General features: G+C 46.1%; 1 protein-coding gene across 1 annotated transcript in view; it reads right to left on the bottom strand.

Moving 5' to 3' along the window:
* Positions 1-15,446, bottom strand: part of LOC143958556 (dual serine/threonine and tyrosine protein kinase-like) — a 304,078-nt gene extending 288,632 nt beyond the window's left edge. Inside the window, exon 1 of the transcript XR_013270139.1 lies at positions 15,041-15,446. The gene's annotated coding sequence lies outside the window, so the exon portion shown is untranslated. The remainder of the gene's footprint in view (positions 1-15,040) is intronic.
* Positions 15,447-17,063: the final 1,617 nt, after the last annotated feature.

Here is a 17,063-nt window from a genome sequence, read left to right on the forward strand (position 1 = left end):
ATTGGAGGAGTACTCAGGCCACGTTTCTAAAGGCAAATAGAGAAGCCTCTCCAATAATCAGGAGGGGACAAAGTCCATTTGACAAAAGGCCACTGCAGCCAGGTTGAAGAGGTTTGCGGAGGTATCGGGCAGTCATTGCGAAGATCCGTGGGTGGTTTCTACAGTCCGTTTTACCCATTTTTGGACCTTCCAAGATGTGCCCCCACAGGACTCGTTAGTTCTAACAAAAAGTCCAACTTCACAGCAGAAAGCGGAAGCTCTGCAGAAATATCTTCACCTTCTTGTAGTACAACAGGCAGTTTTACCGGTCCCTCCCTCCAAGCGATTCATGGGATTCTATTCTCCTCTGGATGGTATAGGTAGACTCGCAAGATGCTTATTTCCATGTTCCCGTGTTACCAGCGTTCCAAAGATTTTTGAGAGTGGCAATAGGCTCAACACATCTCCAGTTTCAATGCCTGCCTTTTGGCCTATGCACATCACCAAGGATATTCTCAAAAGTTCTAATTTCAGCCCTGGCACCTTCGAGTCTTTCACTTTTTGGATGACATTCTACTGCTAGCGTCCGATCAAGCCCAGCTACGGGACCACAAGGAGATTCTTCTGAGGACTCTGAGAGAGTTTGGGTGGTTAGTAAATACAGAGAAGAGCCTCCTAACCCAAACTCAGGTGATGATTTACCTGGGTGCTCTATTCAACACCAAGGCTGGTACAGTGCGCCTCCCTCCCCAGAAGGTGAAGGCGATTGTTCAGAAGATGGTCCACGTCAGATCTCTCTCCCACCTGTCAGCCTCGAATTGCTTGAGTTTAATCGGGACCATGGCGGCTTGCCTTCCAATGTTACCTTGGGCTCATTGGCATCTGAGGACTTTTCAATGGGGCTTTTTGACGCAGTGGAGGAAGAAGTCCCTATGTCAGAGAATATCAATTTCAACTTCTATAAAGAGAAGTCTCCTCTGGGGGTCGAAGGAAGACCTCATTTCAAAGCCTCGGCTCCTGCAATGCCCTTCCTGGACCATTCTTACCACCGAGGCAAGTTCGAAAGGGTGGGGAGCACACTAAGATCACCTGGCAGTGCAAGGGAAATGGGACGTAGTAGTCTCCAACGTCTTAGAGCTGCGAGCAGTGTACTTAGCTCTGCTGAGTCTAAAAGAACATCTACGGCAGAAACAAGTGCTAGTGCGGCTAGACAACAGAGCAGCAGTTTCATATATATAACGGCAGGGGTGAACGCACAGCATCACATTATTAAAGGAAGTAGAGCCCATTATGTTATGGGCGGAAATAAATTTGTTGGATTTAAAGGCAGTTTACCTTCCGGGCCATTTGAATCAGCAGGCGGATCGCCTATCACGTTGTTTTCCAGACAGCAACGAGTGGGCAGTGCACCCATCAGACTTCAGTTGGATCATGAGTCTGCAGAAGCCACCAGAAATAGATCTCTTTGCTTCTCCAATGAATGCGAAGCTGCTGAGATTTCCATCCCGTCTGCCTCATCCCCGTGCAGAAGCAGTAGATGCCCTCTCGAGTCTGTGGCGATGCGAGACCGCATATGCGTTTCCCCCCAGACCCTTTATCGCAAAGTTTTTAATCAGATTATCGATGGAGCCAGTCAGAGTGATAGCTATTCTGCCGTACTGGCCGAAGAGGCCGTGGTTCCCTTGGGCAGTGAACCTCAGCGTATGCCCCGCCGTTCAAGATCCCAGTGTTCCCGCAGCTTCTCTCACAGGGGAAATTGGTGCACCCAGCTCCTCACAAACTGAATCTACAGCTTTGGATCTTGAGCGGCAGAATTTCCAGTCATTAGGATTCTCAGTGGGGGTGATTTCTACTCTCCTAAAGGCTAGGAAACCTTCCACGAACTTTATCTATTCTAAAATATGGAATACATTTAAAACATTTGCAGAAAGTAAGCAGTGGGACCCCACCACTCCGTCCACCTCAGTAGTTTTGGAGTTTCTGCACAATGGTTTAGATCTGCGGCTCAGTTTAACCAGTAGAGACCCGCGCTATAGCCAAATGACGGCTACAGCGTGGACCTCCTTTGCTGGGACAACGTCTATTGACGTTGTCCCGTGCACGAGCAGCCTGAGGGGCACACGCGGCGTGCTCTGTGATCGGCGAGTCTACAAGACTCGCCTGATCACAGATCCGAGCAAGGGGTCGATCCCGACCCCTTACCACGTGATCAGCCAATGACAGCTGATCATGTGATACAATCGCCGGTGGCCGTGATTGGGACATCAGTCCCGATCACGGCCAGCTTACCAGTACCCACCTGCCCCCTGCCAGTGCCACCTCTGTAATAAAAAAAGGGGCCCTCCATCAGTGCCACCCAGCAGTGCCCATAGTGCCACCCAGCAGTGCCCACAGTGCCACCCAGCAGTGCCCACAGTGCCACCCAGCAGTGCCCACAGTGCCACACATCAGTGCCCACCGTGCCACACATCAGTGCCCACAGTGCCACCCATCAGTGCCCACAATCTGCCTCAACAACGGTGCTGCACCCCAGTGCCACATATCCGTGCCCATCAGTGTCATCTACCAGTGCCCATCAGTGCCGCACATCAGTGCCCAGCAATGCCACCTATCAGAGCCACCTATCAGTGCCACCTATCAGTGCCCATCAGACCCATCTATCAGTGGTACCTATTAGTGCCACCCATCCGTGCCATCTTATCTGTGCCCATCTTTGCCCATCAGTGCCGCCTTATCTGTGCCCATCAGTACTGCCTTATCTGTGCCTATCGGTGCCACTTTATCTGTGCCTATCGGTGCCACTTTATCTGTGCCTATCGGTGCCACTTTATCTGTGCCTATTAGTGTCGCCTTAACTATGCCTATCAGTGCCCACCAGTGCCGCCTCATCAGTGCACTTCAATGAAGGAGAAAAATGACCTGTTTGCAAAATTTTATAACAAACTATTAAACATGATTTTTTTATTTTTTTGCATGTTTAGCAAAAAATAAAACTCCCAGCTGTAATTAAATACCACCAAAAGAAAGCTCTATTTGTGGGAAAAAAATGATAAAAATTCCATTTGGGTACAGTGTTGTATGACCGCGCAATTGTCATTCAAAGTGCATCAGCGCTGAAAGCTGAAAATTGGTCTGGGCAGGAGGGGGGTTTAAGTGCCCAGTAAGCAAGTGGTTAAAGTGGTGCTCAGGCCAAAATTACACTTTTTAAATAAAAATACCCCTATAATACACAAGCTTAATGTATTCAGTAAAGTTGGTCTGTAAACTAAGGTCCGTTTTGTTAGGTTATTACAGCATTTTGAAAGTTTATAAACTAGCAGCAGACTGTGGCCTTCTTAAGTGTGGGCATCTGAAGCCAGACCATATTTCTTCCTGGATTTCAGCCTTGCAGATCTCGCACATGCTCAATGCTGCACAAGCAGTGTAATAAGTTTCAGGTCAGGTTTCCATGGCAACGGCAGTGTTAGAGGAAGTTGCCACCCATATCTATGCAAACCCCTCCTCCCTCCAGGAACTAGTAAATATACTGCATGTACAAGAAATATTATTCAAGAAACACACACACACACTATATATATATATCGTGTTCTGTACATATACACACACACACATATCTACACTCAGCTGATACTTTTTTCTGTACAGCTTTTCATTTAAAAAGAAAAAAAAAATAATTAAAAAAATAATAATGTCAGCAACACAATTCATTTATGCATCTAGACGTATTGAAGACGACTTTATGAAGTTCAAACTGCATATTAATTTTGAAAAATTGTGCTTGTGTTTTGGTGTTAGGCCCCTTTCACACGGGATGGATCAGTAATGATCCGCTTGCTCAGCGGGGATCGCTCTGTTGTCCCCGCTGAGCCGGAGGATAACAGGGCGGTCCCAGTACACTGTGCATGGACCGCCCTGTCAGCTCTCCGCTCTCCTCTATGGGGGATCGTCTGTCCGTGTTCATCCGATCCGCTCTGCAGACGGATAGAAAAATAGGATTTTCCTCCGTCTGCAGAATCGGACAATTGCGGAGGCGGACGATATCGGGTGTTTGCGGATGTTAATCCGCCGACTCCCGCTATCCCATAGGAATGCATGTATGTCCGTACTTCATCCGCAAACGGATGGATGAAATACGCACATAATGTCCGCATGTGTGAATGGGGCCTTAGATGGGATGGTGGGAGTATTTAAAAAAACTGCTTATTTACAACTATTTGCACAAACAACTTTCTCTATGTTACATAGATAATCGGGTTAAAAATAAGAAAATATTCCCCCAGCACATCGCATCACCCCCCTCCCCGTAAAATCGCATCGCCCCAGCACATTGCATCACAACGCCCCCAGCACATTGAATCGAATCTCCCCCAACACTTCTCATCGCATCCCCCAAAGCACATTGCATCACCCGACACATTAAATCGCATCAGAACATCGAATCGCGTCGCCTCCAACAGATCGCATCAAATCGCATCACCCAAGCACATCGCATTGAATCGCCCCAGCACATTGAATCGCATCTCTCCCAGAACATCAAATCGCAACACCCAAGCACATCGCATTGCATCTCCCCCAGAACATCGAATCGCATCACCCCAGCACATTGCATCACCCCCAACACTTCGAATTGTATCAGTACATCGAATCGCATCACCCCAGCACATCTCCATCGCCCCAGCAAATCGAATCGCATCTCCCCCATCACATTGCATCTCCCCCAGCACATTGCATCACCCCCAGCGCATCGAAATGCCCAAAGCACATCGAATCGCATCTCCCCAGAACATCGAATCGCATCTCCCCCAGCACATTGAATCGCCCCCAGCAAATTGCATCGCCCAAAGCACATTGCATCACCCCAACACATCAAATCGCATCAGAACATCGAATCGCGCCGCCCCCAAAACATCGCACCGAATCACATCACCCAAGTACATCGCATTGAATCGCCCCAGCACATCGAATCGCATCTCCCCCAGAACATCGAATCACATCACCCCAGCACATTGCATCACCCCCAACACTTCGAATTGCATCATCACATCGAATCGCATCGCCCCAGCACATCGCATCGCCCCAGCAAATCGAATCGCATCTCCCAGCACATCGAATCGCATCAGCACATCAAATCGCTTTGCCCCACCACATAGCATCAAAACGCATTGCCAAAGCACATCACATCGCCCCAGCACATCAAATCGCATCACCCATCGCATCGAATCGCATCACCCAAGCACATCGCATTGAATCGCCCCAGCACATCGAATTGCATCTCACCCAGAACATTGAATCGCATCACCCCAGCACATTGTATCACCCCCAACACTTCAAATTGCATCAGCACATCGAATCGCATAGCCCCAGCACATCTCATCGCCCCCAGCACATCACATCTCCTCAGCAAATCGATTTGCATCTCCCCAGCACATTGTATCTCCCCCAGCGCATCAAATCGCCCAAAGCACATTGCATCACCCCCAACACATCGAATCACATCAGCACATCAAATCGCTTTGCCCCACCACATCGCATCGAAACACATCACCCAAGCACATCGCATCGCCCCAGCACATCGAATCGCATCTCCCCAGAACATCGAATCGCATAACCCCCAGCACATTGCATCACCCCAGCACATCGATTCGCCCCCAGCACATCACATTGGCCCCAGCACATCGAATCGCATCTCCCCAGCACATCGCATCGCCCAAAGCACATTGCATCACCCCCAAAACATCGAATCGCATCAGCACATCGAATCGCTTCGCCCCAACACATCACATCTCCCCAGAACATCGACTCTCCCCAAAGCACATTGCATCACCCGCAACACATCGAATCGCATCGCCCACAGCACATCACATCAAATCACATCGCCCCAGCACATAGCATCGCCCCCAGCATATTACATCACATTGCCCCCAGCACATAGAATCACATCTCCCCCAGCACATAGAATCGCATCTCCCCCAGCACATCGAATCGCAACTCCCCCAGCACAACGCATCGCCCAAAGCACATTGCATCGCCCAAAGCACATTGCATCACCCCCAACACATCGAATCGCATCAGCACATCGAATCGCTTCACCCCAACACCTCGAATCCCATTGCCCAATCGCATCACATCTCCCCAGAACATCGAATCGCCCCCAGCACATCACATCGCATCGCCCCCCAGCACTTGGCATCACATCGAATTGCATCTCCCCCAGCACATCGAATCGCATCTCCCCCAGCACATCGAATCACATCTCCCAAGCACATCGAATCACCCCCCAGCATATCGCATCTCCCAAAGTACATTACATCACCCGCAACACATCGAATCGCATCGCCCCCAGCACATCACATCAAATTGCAACCCCCCAGCACATCGCATCGCCCCCAGCACATCGCACCACATTGCTCCCAGCACATAGGATCGCATCTTCCACAGCACATCGAATCGCATCACCCTCAGCACATCGAATTGCATCTCCCCCAACACATCGAATCACATCTCCCACGAACATCGAATCACCCCCAGCACATCGCATCGCCCAAAGCACATTGCATCACCCCCAACACATCGAATCACATCTCCCACGAACATCGAATCACCCCCAGCACATCGCATCGCCCAAAGCACATTGCATCACCCCCAACACATCGAATTGCATCAGCACATCGAATCGCTTCACCCCAACACCTAGAATCCCATCGCCCAATCGCATCACATATCCCCAGAACTTCAAATCGCCCCCAGCACATCACATCGCATCGCCCCAGCACATCGCAGCACATCGCATCACATCGAATCACATCAGCACATCGAATCGCTTCGCCCCAACACATCGAATCCCATCGCCCAAACGCATCTCCCCAGAACATCGAATCTCCCCAAAGCCCATTGCATCACCCACAACACCTTACATCAGAGTCCCACTTTATAGCAGAGTATCGCCCCCTTGCATCAGAGTGTGGCAGAGTGCCCCCTTACACATACACTATATTGTCAAAAGTATTGGGACACCTGCCTTTACACACGAACACACACAAACTTTAATGGAATATCAGTCTTCGTCCATAGGGTTCAATATTTAGTTGGCACACTCTTTGCAGTTCTAACAGCTTCAACTATTCTGGGAAGGCTGTCTACAAGGTTTAGGAGAGTGTCTATGGGAATATTTGACCATTCTTCCAATAGTACATTTGTGAGGTCAGGCACTGATGTTGGACGAGAAAGGCCCATCTCGCAGCCTTCACTCTATTTCACCCCAAAGGTATTCTATTGGGTTGAGGTCAGGACTCTGCATTCCAGTCACGTTCCTCCACCCCAAACACGCTCATCCATGTCTTTATGGATCTTGCTTTGTGCACTGGTCCAAATCACTTGGTGGAGGGGGGATTATGGTGTGGTGTTGTTCTTCAGGGGTTGGGCTTGGCCCCTAAATTCCAGTGAAGGCAACACTTAAGGTGTCAGCATACCAAGAAATGTTGGACAATTTCATGCTCTCAACTTTGTGGGAAGTTTGAGGAAGACCCCTTTCTGTTCCAACATGACTGTGCACCAGTGTACAAAGCATAATCCATAAAAGACATGGATGAGCGAGTTTGGGGTGGAGGAGCTTTACTGGGCTGGACAGATTCTTGACCTCAACCCAATAGAACACCTTTGGGATGAATTAGAGCAGAGAATCCCGAGCCAAGCCTACTCGTCCACATCAGTGCCTGACTTCACAAATGCTCTTCCTGGAAGAATGGTCAAACATTCCCAAAGACACACACCTAAACCTTGTGGTCAGCCTGCCCAGAAGAATTGAAGCTGTTGTAGCTGCAAAAGGGTGGGCCAACTCAATAGTGAATCCTCATTGACCACCAAGGGGAGACGTGCTGCCCATCACTGAGCACCAAGGGGAGACGTGCTGCCCATCATTGGTGTTCTGGGGAGTGGGGGGGGGGCAAATAGTGCTCCATTGGTGTTCGGGGGGGGTGGGAGCAAATGGTGCCCCATTGGTGGTCCCGGGTGGAATAGGGTGCCCCGTCATTGGCGGCCCCAGGTGAAATAGACACGGCAGGATACCTGTATATGACAAGGGACTCTGTCATGCATTATATTAGTAGTCCTGTCTGAAAATCTGCAGAATAGTATTGCAGGTCGTCGTGTGTTTTATTTTTTATATTTTTAATTTTTATTTTATCTGATTTAATCAAAACAATCGGCTAACTAATGAATTATGAAAATGTCCGTTAGTTGCAGCCCTAAATGCAATTATGCCAGCAAACAACCAGCTAGTTCTCTGCATGGAAAAGAGCCACCACCATCATTGATGGCATTGAGTGAAGACAAGCCATGGATGTGGCCACTGCATCTGCACTGAGCCCTTAAGAAGAAAATTAGCTTTATACCTACCTGGTGTCCAGACATCAAGCAGCTTCCGCCGTAAATGAGAGCAAAGTCTAAATAGGTCCAGCCCGAAGCTCTGTGTCTGAAAGTTCAGCCTTAATCTACTGTTGCAGGACCCTCATCAGCCTTGCCAGAGTGGAGGGCAGGTGTTTACCACCACCATACCGGGCAACCATAGCATGAATCGGATTAAGGTACTCTATGCAACTGCATAGAGTACCTTAAATATGATGCCTAAGTCCCTCTCCCATTTGTGGATAAATGGTGGGGGTCGACTCCTCCTCCTGACTACTCAATAGGTTGTACAGGAGGGAGAGGGTGTGTCGCACAGGTTCCCTTTTGTGACAGATGGTCCTCTGTGGGATTCTATAATTGGAAAACTATGGCAATACTACTTTGAAAGTGTGCAAGTACTGTAGAGGCAAAATTGCTCATGTACTAGATCCAATCACTGTAGAGAGTTATTTACAATCAGTCATGTCCTTCTCTTTATTATTTTATGTTTTTGATCCTGCCAGTGAATGTTGCAAGGAGCAAGTCCATTTTGACATGTTTGTAAAGGTATTTAAAGAGGTTGTAAAGGTTTGTTTTTTTTGTTTGTTTTTTTTTCCTAAATAGGTTCCTTTAAGCTAGTGCATTGTTGGTCACTTACACTTTTTTTTTTTCCCCCTTCGATTTCCCTTCTTTTTTTTTTTTAAATTCTTTATTTAATTCCTTTTTCTTTTCCTTTACAAAATAGAGTATACAAAAAACAAAAGTCAAAAAACAATACAATCGATCACAAACTCAATCTTTTCTTAATATCTTTTTACAACCAAATATGCTTAACATTTCTTCTCCCTCCTCCCACCCCCCCCCCCCCTTCCTTGCAGTGGGTTCAGAGTTGTATCCACCATCACCAACCCTATGTATATCTATCCCGGCTTTATTTTATAATTTCCTCTACATACCTCCAGGAATTTTTGAATTCTTTCCAAGATACCCATTTGCCCGTACGCCCTTCTCCGGATACAATTTCCTCCCCCTCTTCCGCTGGGCACTCCATGTTCTGTATTTCATTTACCCGGAGTATCCAGTCCCGTATTTTAGGGCTATCCGGCTCCCGCCATTTTTTTGGAATTAAACTTTTAGCGGCACTGAGCAGTATGGGGATTATAGAGGACTTATATTGCCTCACCGGGCCTTCGGTCCCGTGAAACAAAACAGTCCAAGGATCCTCAATTATGTGTTTATTCGTTACAACCTTTATTAACTCCAACACCTTCTTCCAATATTTTTTAATAATCGGGCAATCCCACCAGATGTGAGCCATAGTTCCTGTTATCTTACACCCCCGGCAACACTATGGGGATTGTGCAACTACATATCTACTCACTTTGTCTGGGGTCGCGTACCACCTTGCGAGACACTTATAGTTCAACTCTGTCATCTTATTATCTGCCGTCGCGCTATGAGTTAATTTCATTATTTTCTCCATGGTCTGAGTGCTGCAACGAGTCCCCAACTCTCTCTCCCATTTTTTAATATAGGGCGGGCCCTCCAGTCCTTCCCCCCCTAATAGAATTTTATAATTTCGAGCTATATTATTTTTTGATTTGTCTCTCAGACACAGCCGCTCAAAAGGCCTATATTCTTCCTCACTCCGAATTGGATGGGGGAGTTTTGTAATAAAGTGGCTTAACTGAAGATACCTCCATGCATCAATCCGCATAAGTTCCCTGTCCTTCCTAAGTACTTCAAACGTGTTAATTTTACCTCTGTAAATAATATCTTTTACCTGTGCATTACTTTTTATTATCCAATTACCCCCCACCTCTTGTTTCCCAGGTATAAAATAGTCGTTGTCTTTTAAGTAAATCAAAGGTGAGTTGTAACTCCATTTATTATGTGCGTGAATTCGATCCCATAACTTAAGTGCATTACGTGTTATTTCATGTGTGTTTACTCCTACTGACCTATACTGGGGGGGATTCCAAATTATCCGTCCTAACTGTGCTTGGCTCATCGCCTTTTCTACCCTTACCCACCTTTTATTATTTGCCTCTTTCCCCCATTCCACCACTCGTGTAAGAACCACCGCATTGTAATATTTTTTAAAATCCGGGACTGCAAGGCCCCCCTTTTTTTTTTCCCTGCTCAGAACCGCATAAGCAATTCTTGGTTTTTTATGTTGCCAAATATACCTTGAGATTAGCCCTTTTAATGTCCTAAAGAAAGCTAGGGGGAGAGAAATGGGCAGCATTTGAAACTTATATAGAATCTTTGGGGCCAGAACCATTTTGACCGCGTTGATTCGCCCAAACCAGGAGAGGTGGCATGTTGAAAAATTTTTTATTTCTCTCTTAATTTCCTCTAGTAATGGAATATAATTGTTAACATAGATTTTCTTAATGGTATCGGCGAGGAGAACTCCCAAATATTTAATCTCCTTTCGCCAAGGAAATCGGAATTCCTCGGTGAGTCTTGCCTTTTCCTTTCCCTTGATATTAATATTTAGAACTTCGGACTTGCTGAGGTTTATTTTTAAATTCGAGATTTCCCCGTATTTTTCCAACAACCTCAGCAAGTTCGGAATCGTGATCCTTGGGTTGGAGATGTAGAACAGCACATCGTCCGCATATGCTGCGAGTTTGTGCTCTTCCTCACCTACTTTAATCCCTTTTATGTCTGGGTTATCTCGGATGGAGGCCAATAACGGTTCCAAGGACAGTACAAAAAGAAGGGGTGACAAAGGGCACCCCTGTCTTGTTCCATTCTCCATTTGGAATTGGGAGGATGACATCCCATTCACTTTTACAGATGCCTGAGGATGATTGTATAACACCTTGATCCATTGGATCATTCTTGGTCCAAGGCCCAGCACTTCCAGCGTTTCAAACATGAGTCCCCAGTCTACCCTGTCGAATGCCTTCTCCGCATCTATCGACAGGAATAGTCCTGGGGACCCACTCATTTTTAAGGCCTGTAGCAGGAGCAACGAACGCACTCCGTTGTCCCTACCTTCTCTCTCAGGGATGAATCCGACCTGGTCCGGATGAACCAGTTCGGTCATCCTTTCCTTCAGCCTAGATGCTAAGACCTTGGCGAATAGTTTGGTATCCACGTTTAATAAGGCTATCGGTCTGTAACTAGAGCAAAGCGTGCTATCCTTCCCCTCCTTTAGCAGCACCGAGATTGAGGCCCGCAAGGCCTCCCCTTCCATCCCAAAATCTCTGCCCAGGCCGTTCATGTACTTGCAGAGCTTAGGGACCAAGATCTCTTTATATTTTTTCAAATACGAGATCGTGAATCCGTCTGGTCCCGGACTTTTGCCGGAGGCGGTTTCTTTCAGAGCCTTAAAGATCTCTTCTTCTGTAATGGGTCTATCTAAGTCACATCTATCACTCTCTGCTAAGCTCGGTAGTTTCACTTTATTCAGGAATTCTTTAATTTTGTCTTTTTTTCTAAAATCTTTTGCCCCTTTTTGTCCTAAATTATACAGAGCTTCATAGTATTGTTTAAACACCTCGGCTATCTCCCTGGTAGTATGGGTCATCTTCCCGTTCTTGTCTTGTATTTTATCAATAAAATTAATCCCTCTCTTCCTTTTCAGCTGTCTTGCTAGATGACTACTTATTTTATTTCCCAGATAGTATCTCTCTCTAGTTCTCCTGTCCAATGTCCTCTTTGATTCCTGTTCCATCATATCTTTAAGTTCATCCCTCTTAATCACCAATAAGTGGAGATCTTCCTGCTGTTGCCGCCTTAATTTTTTATGGGCCTGTTCTAATTTATATACCTCTTCTCTTAAGTTTTCTATTTTCTCAAGTCTTTCCTTTTTTTTTTCTTGTGCCCATGGAGATGAGGATGCCCCTAATATATACTTTATGTGCCTCCCAAAGAGAGGCACCAGAAATTTCAGCTGTGTCGTTAACGGAGAAATAAAATTCAATTTCCTTTAGTACTGCCTCCGCAATTTTCTCGTCCTGCAAAAGGTTCTCGTTCAATCGCCACGTGAACGATTGCCTCTGCGTTCCGAGCATCCTCATCTTCATTGACACCGGGGCATGGTCTGATAATGTAATTATTCCTATCTTGGTTTCCATCACTAGGTCCAATAGCCTGTGATCAACCAGTATGTGATCCAACCTGGAGTACGTCCCATGCACGGGGGAAAAAAAGGTGTAATCTTCTATTTTATCGTGCTGCAGCCTCCAAACATCCATCATCTGGTGTTGTTTCAACCATAGTTTAATCATTTTCAATGCTTTCGTATTTAGCCCCCTAGCCTGGGACGTACTATCCCTAGATGGATCCATACAAAAGTTGAAATCTCCTGCAAGGACAACCTCCCCTTCCTTAAAATCTTCTAACTTCCCCAGAACTGCTTTCAAATAACTTATGGGATTCTTTTTGGGGCAATATACATTTGCTAGGGTGAGAATCTTATCCCCTAATTTTCCTTTTACAAACAGGTATCGGCCTTCAGGGTCTGTCATCCTATCAAGCAATGTGAACTTTATACATTTCTCGAACCCTATTGCGACTCCCTTAGCTCTCTTTATAGGCGAGTCCCCATATAACCAATTTGGATAACTATCTGAATATAATTTGATATTTGTGTCCTGCGACAAGTGGGTCTCCTGCAGGAACACCACCCCCGCTCTGTACTGCTGTAATTCCTTCAATAATTTATGCCTCTTAACCAGAGAATTCAGACCCTTAACATTATATGACAGGAAGTTTACTTCTATCATCTATAGCTTTCCAATAAGATGTAATACTTCCGTCTTCTTTTCTGCCTCATCTCAATACATATTACCTTAGTTGGTGCTGCAAGGAGCCTCCTCCCCCTCCCCGCCCTCCCCCCCCCTTCCCCCCCTCCCCCCCTGGCCAAATCCCGACCTCTACTCTGCAGCTGAGGACCCCCTCTATTCTGCAGATTTTTACCCACTAGGGTGCGACTCCGATCGCGGCCACCCGTGTCAGGGTCCCCCCTCAGACCTGGTATGATGTCCCGGGGCCCCACCTGATCCCTCCGCCACCCTCTTTCCACCATCCCCCCTCCCCACTCTCCCCCTCCTCCACAAAGAAAAAGAAGAGAGAAGAAAAAAAAAAAAAGAAAAAAAGCAAAAAGAGAGAAGGAGATCAACAACCGTATAAGCCTTCCCCAAATCCAACTCCCAATATCAATGTCCTTTATATAAGTCCATTAGGGATCTTTAGAAATCTTTGGTACTGGGATCCCCAGATTATTACAGAAGACCTCCAACTCGTCTAGAAATTTTAATCTAAATGTTCTTCCGTCCCGCTGGACCAATAGGGCCGCTGGAAACCCCCAACTATATCGGATATTCGCCAGTTTCATTTGTTCTAATAACGGTTTTAAACGTCTCCTCCGAGCCAATGTTCCTGCCGATAAGTCCGAGAAAACCTGTAAAGATACTCCCTCATATTGTAACGGGGGCAGCCCTCTGAGCCTGCTCCATATCTTGGCTTTATCTTCAATGAGGCAAAATTTTATAATTACGTCTCTCGGGACCTCTTCCCTCAGACCTGGGGGTTTCCTCACCCTATAAACCCGCTCAATCTTTAAATCCTCTTCTATCCCTCTTCCTAATATAGGGTTAAATATTTTTCCCATCTTAACCCCCAAATCTTCTCCTTGTTGTTCAGGCAATGCTCTAATCCTTAGGTTTTGACGTCTGTTTTGGTTTTCTTGTTCTTCCAGCTTATATAAAATGTCCCGCTGGTCCGTTTGCAGTTTCCCAACTTGCGTTTTCAGTTCTAATATTTCATGGGCCTGTTTACCTGTTAGTTCTTCCACTCTCCTCAATAAATGGCCCATATCCGTCCTGACGTTTGAAATTTCTACTTTGATGGTATTCTCTAGTTTGGCGAACATTTCCAGCATTTCACCTTTTGTGGGGATTTGAGCGATATCCCTCTGCCCCCTCATTTTGCCTTCCAAATCTGAGTCCAACTCCTCCCCTGAGTTATCTCCCGGGGCCCCTGCTGACTTAGCTACTTCTCTCTTCTTCTCCTTTACCCCCTGCTGCTTTTTTTCTAATCCGGGGCTTTTTACACTGATTTCCTTCATATACTTCTGAATCGTACTTGTGTTAAGACTCTCCTTTGATTCATTCGCCTTTTGATTTCTTCCCCTCATGTTCCCACCTTTTGTCCTTTGCCTCCCCAGGGTTAAGAGAAAAAAATAAAAAAAAATCTTTATTCAGTCTTTCTTTGATTGTGCCACCTGCACTGCGGTGAGAGCCCGGCTCCCAGATCCCCGCCTACTTTCTCTGTGTTTTTAAGTGAGAGCTATTACTGCGATCTCTTCTAAAAAGAAGTTTACAAGACTCCAAAAAGAGGGCAACACCTTATCACACATAACCTTCCGGCGATCATTCCATATGTACTTCATATGCAAGTCATATACATCGTTTTTGTGGATATATGTCGTTTTATAAGTCATTTATGTTTAAGCTCCACTTATTCCTATTACATCCTGGTCTGCCCTCTCAAAAATGTGTGGGATCAATTTCCTGAGCCTCCACTGTTTTGCTCTGTTCCACTCCTCCTCCTTACACTGAGTCTTTTCATCTAGGGCCGCCCAGAGTATTCAACAGGCAATGTTCAAATACATTTCAAATGAGGTTTAACATGTATTCAGCATAAATGGTTCAAAAAGTACCTGGGGAGGAGGTGGTTACTTATAAATATTCTTATAGTGTCCTCAATCCTCAGTCCATCTCGTTCCTCTGTCCATACAGCCTCCAGGGGATCATCAAGGGAGTATCAGTCAGTGCTTCCCCTGTGTTTGCCAGTGCTCCAGGAATCTCTTCAGACGCTGTTTTATTATCACTCCATCTGGTCCTGGATCCTGGCTGTGCACTAGCCCACTGTAGGTCTCGTACGAGGGCAGCAGAGACAATACGAGGAGGGGGGGGAGGGGGTCGACGGACTCTGAACAACGCTTTTGCCCGCTTAACACCCCGAGGGTGTACACCCCCGTGTGTACAGTCCGTCTGTTTAGTGATGGGATAGGACGGTCCGGGCGGCTTCATTCATGGAGCTCAGCGTCCTTTCCCCTCACTGATCAGCGGGACCGCCCCCATCTGCTCACACGGGCGCCGTCATCGGGTCCCTCCCCTCTCTCACAGGCAGCTCGTGTTACCCATCAGCTGATTTCCCTTCTAAATGGTTTTTGTTTTTTCTTAGAATTTCTCACTTCCTGTTCCTCCTTGGTGGCATTGTATATGCATTTTGAGCATCACATTGATTTCAATGGGTAGGAGCGGTGAATAAACCGCTCCATAGATGCGGCTAGCAGGACTTTTTTCACTGCCCTGCTAGCGCACCACTCCAGTGTGAAAGCCCTCCGGCTTTCACACTGGAGTGAAAGGGGCTGTTTTTTTCAGGCGCTACATAAGCGCTATTTTTAGCGATGTAGTGCCTGAAAACCACCCTAGTGTGAAGGGGGCCTTAGGCTCGATTCACATCTATGCATGTTGCTTTTGAGCGTTTTTGCAGTGCTTGTTGCGTTTTTGGACATGCGTTTTTGCCGCGTTTTTATTTTTTTTTCTTCACTGTGGTTGCCTGACAACCAGCTATGTACAGTGAAAAAAAAAACAAAAAAAAAAAAAAACTGCACATTGCAGTAAAAATGCAGTGCTTGCGTTTTTTGATGCAGCTCCATTGACTTCTATTACATGAATAAACACTGCATTTTGCATGAAAAAAATGCCCCGCCCTTTCCAAAAATGCAGAGGCACAAAAATGCATTGATGCGAACATGTTCCATAGGAACACATGTAAAAAAAAAATGTCCCTGCATTTCTGCAAAATGCATCAAAAAACGCGTTAGTGTGAATCCAGCCTTAAAATCCATTATATTTTATTTAGAAATTTCCTCTAAATGACTATAGATGCAGCCTTGACAGTGCCAGTGTAAATGAGGCCTAATAGTCAATAGTCTGGAGTAAAATGCATAAAAAAGCACACCTATGCTTTTTTTTTTTTTTTTTGTGCATTTTCAGTTTTGCATAAACACCCTACAGTCCATTTAACATGGTTTGCTATGGATGTAGTTCACATCTGTGCATTTTTTGGAAAGGGCCAGGGATTTTCGTTTTTTTTGGTTACATTAGATGGTTTAAATGGTCTAAAGATGCGCATCGAAAAATGCTAAATACACCTGCAATATGCAAACTGCAACCTGCACAAGTGTGAATCAGACCTTGGACAAATTTAGAAGCTGCAGTGTGCATGGGCACTTAGGCTGGATTCACGCCTGTGCATTTTGGAGATTTGTACTACAGAACGTGTTCCATATGAAAACATGTTAAAGCGGTTCTGCACACATAATAACAGAAAATTGTACCATACTTACCGTAATTTTCTTTTCCTGGTGCCTATCCATGGCAGCATACCTGTGACAAGCTCCGCCTTGGCTCCTCCCTCAGGACTAGTGAATATTATAAAAGAAAAGGTTAGTACAGCCCCCGCATTCTCCGTAATATAGAATACCGAGGGTGGGATTGTATGCTGCCATGGATAGGCACCAGGAAAAGAAAATTACGGTAAGTATGGTACAATTTTCTGTTTTCCTGGTGCCTCCATGGCAGCATACCTGTGACAAATAACTAGCTGAGATGGGTGGGATGCTTAGAAGTCTATTTTAAAGAAATTATTATTTAGAAGAAGCGAGGGCTGAT

Source organism: Lithobates pipiens, unplaced genomic scaffold (genome assembly GCF_037356315.1).
Source record: "Lithobates pipiens isolate NorthernLeopardFrog02 unplaced genomic scaffold, aLitPip1_a1.2 Scaffold_107, whole genome shotgun sequence".
Classification (NCBI taxonomy): domain Eukaryota; kingdom Metazoa; phylum Chordata; class Amphibia; order Anura; family Ranidae; genus Lithobates; species Lithobates pipiens.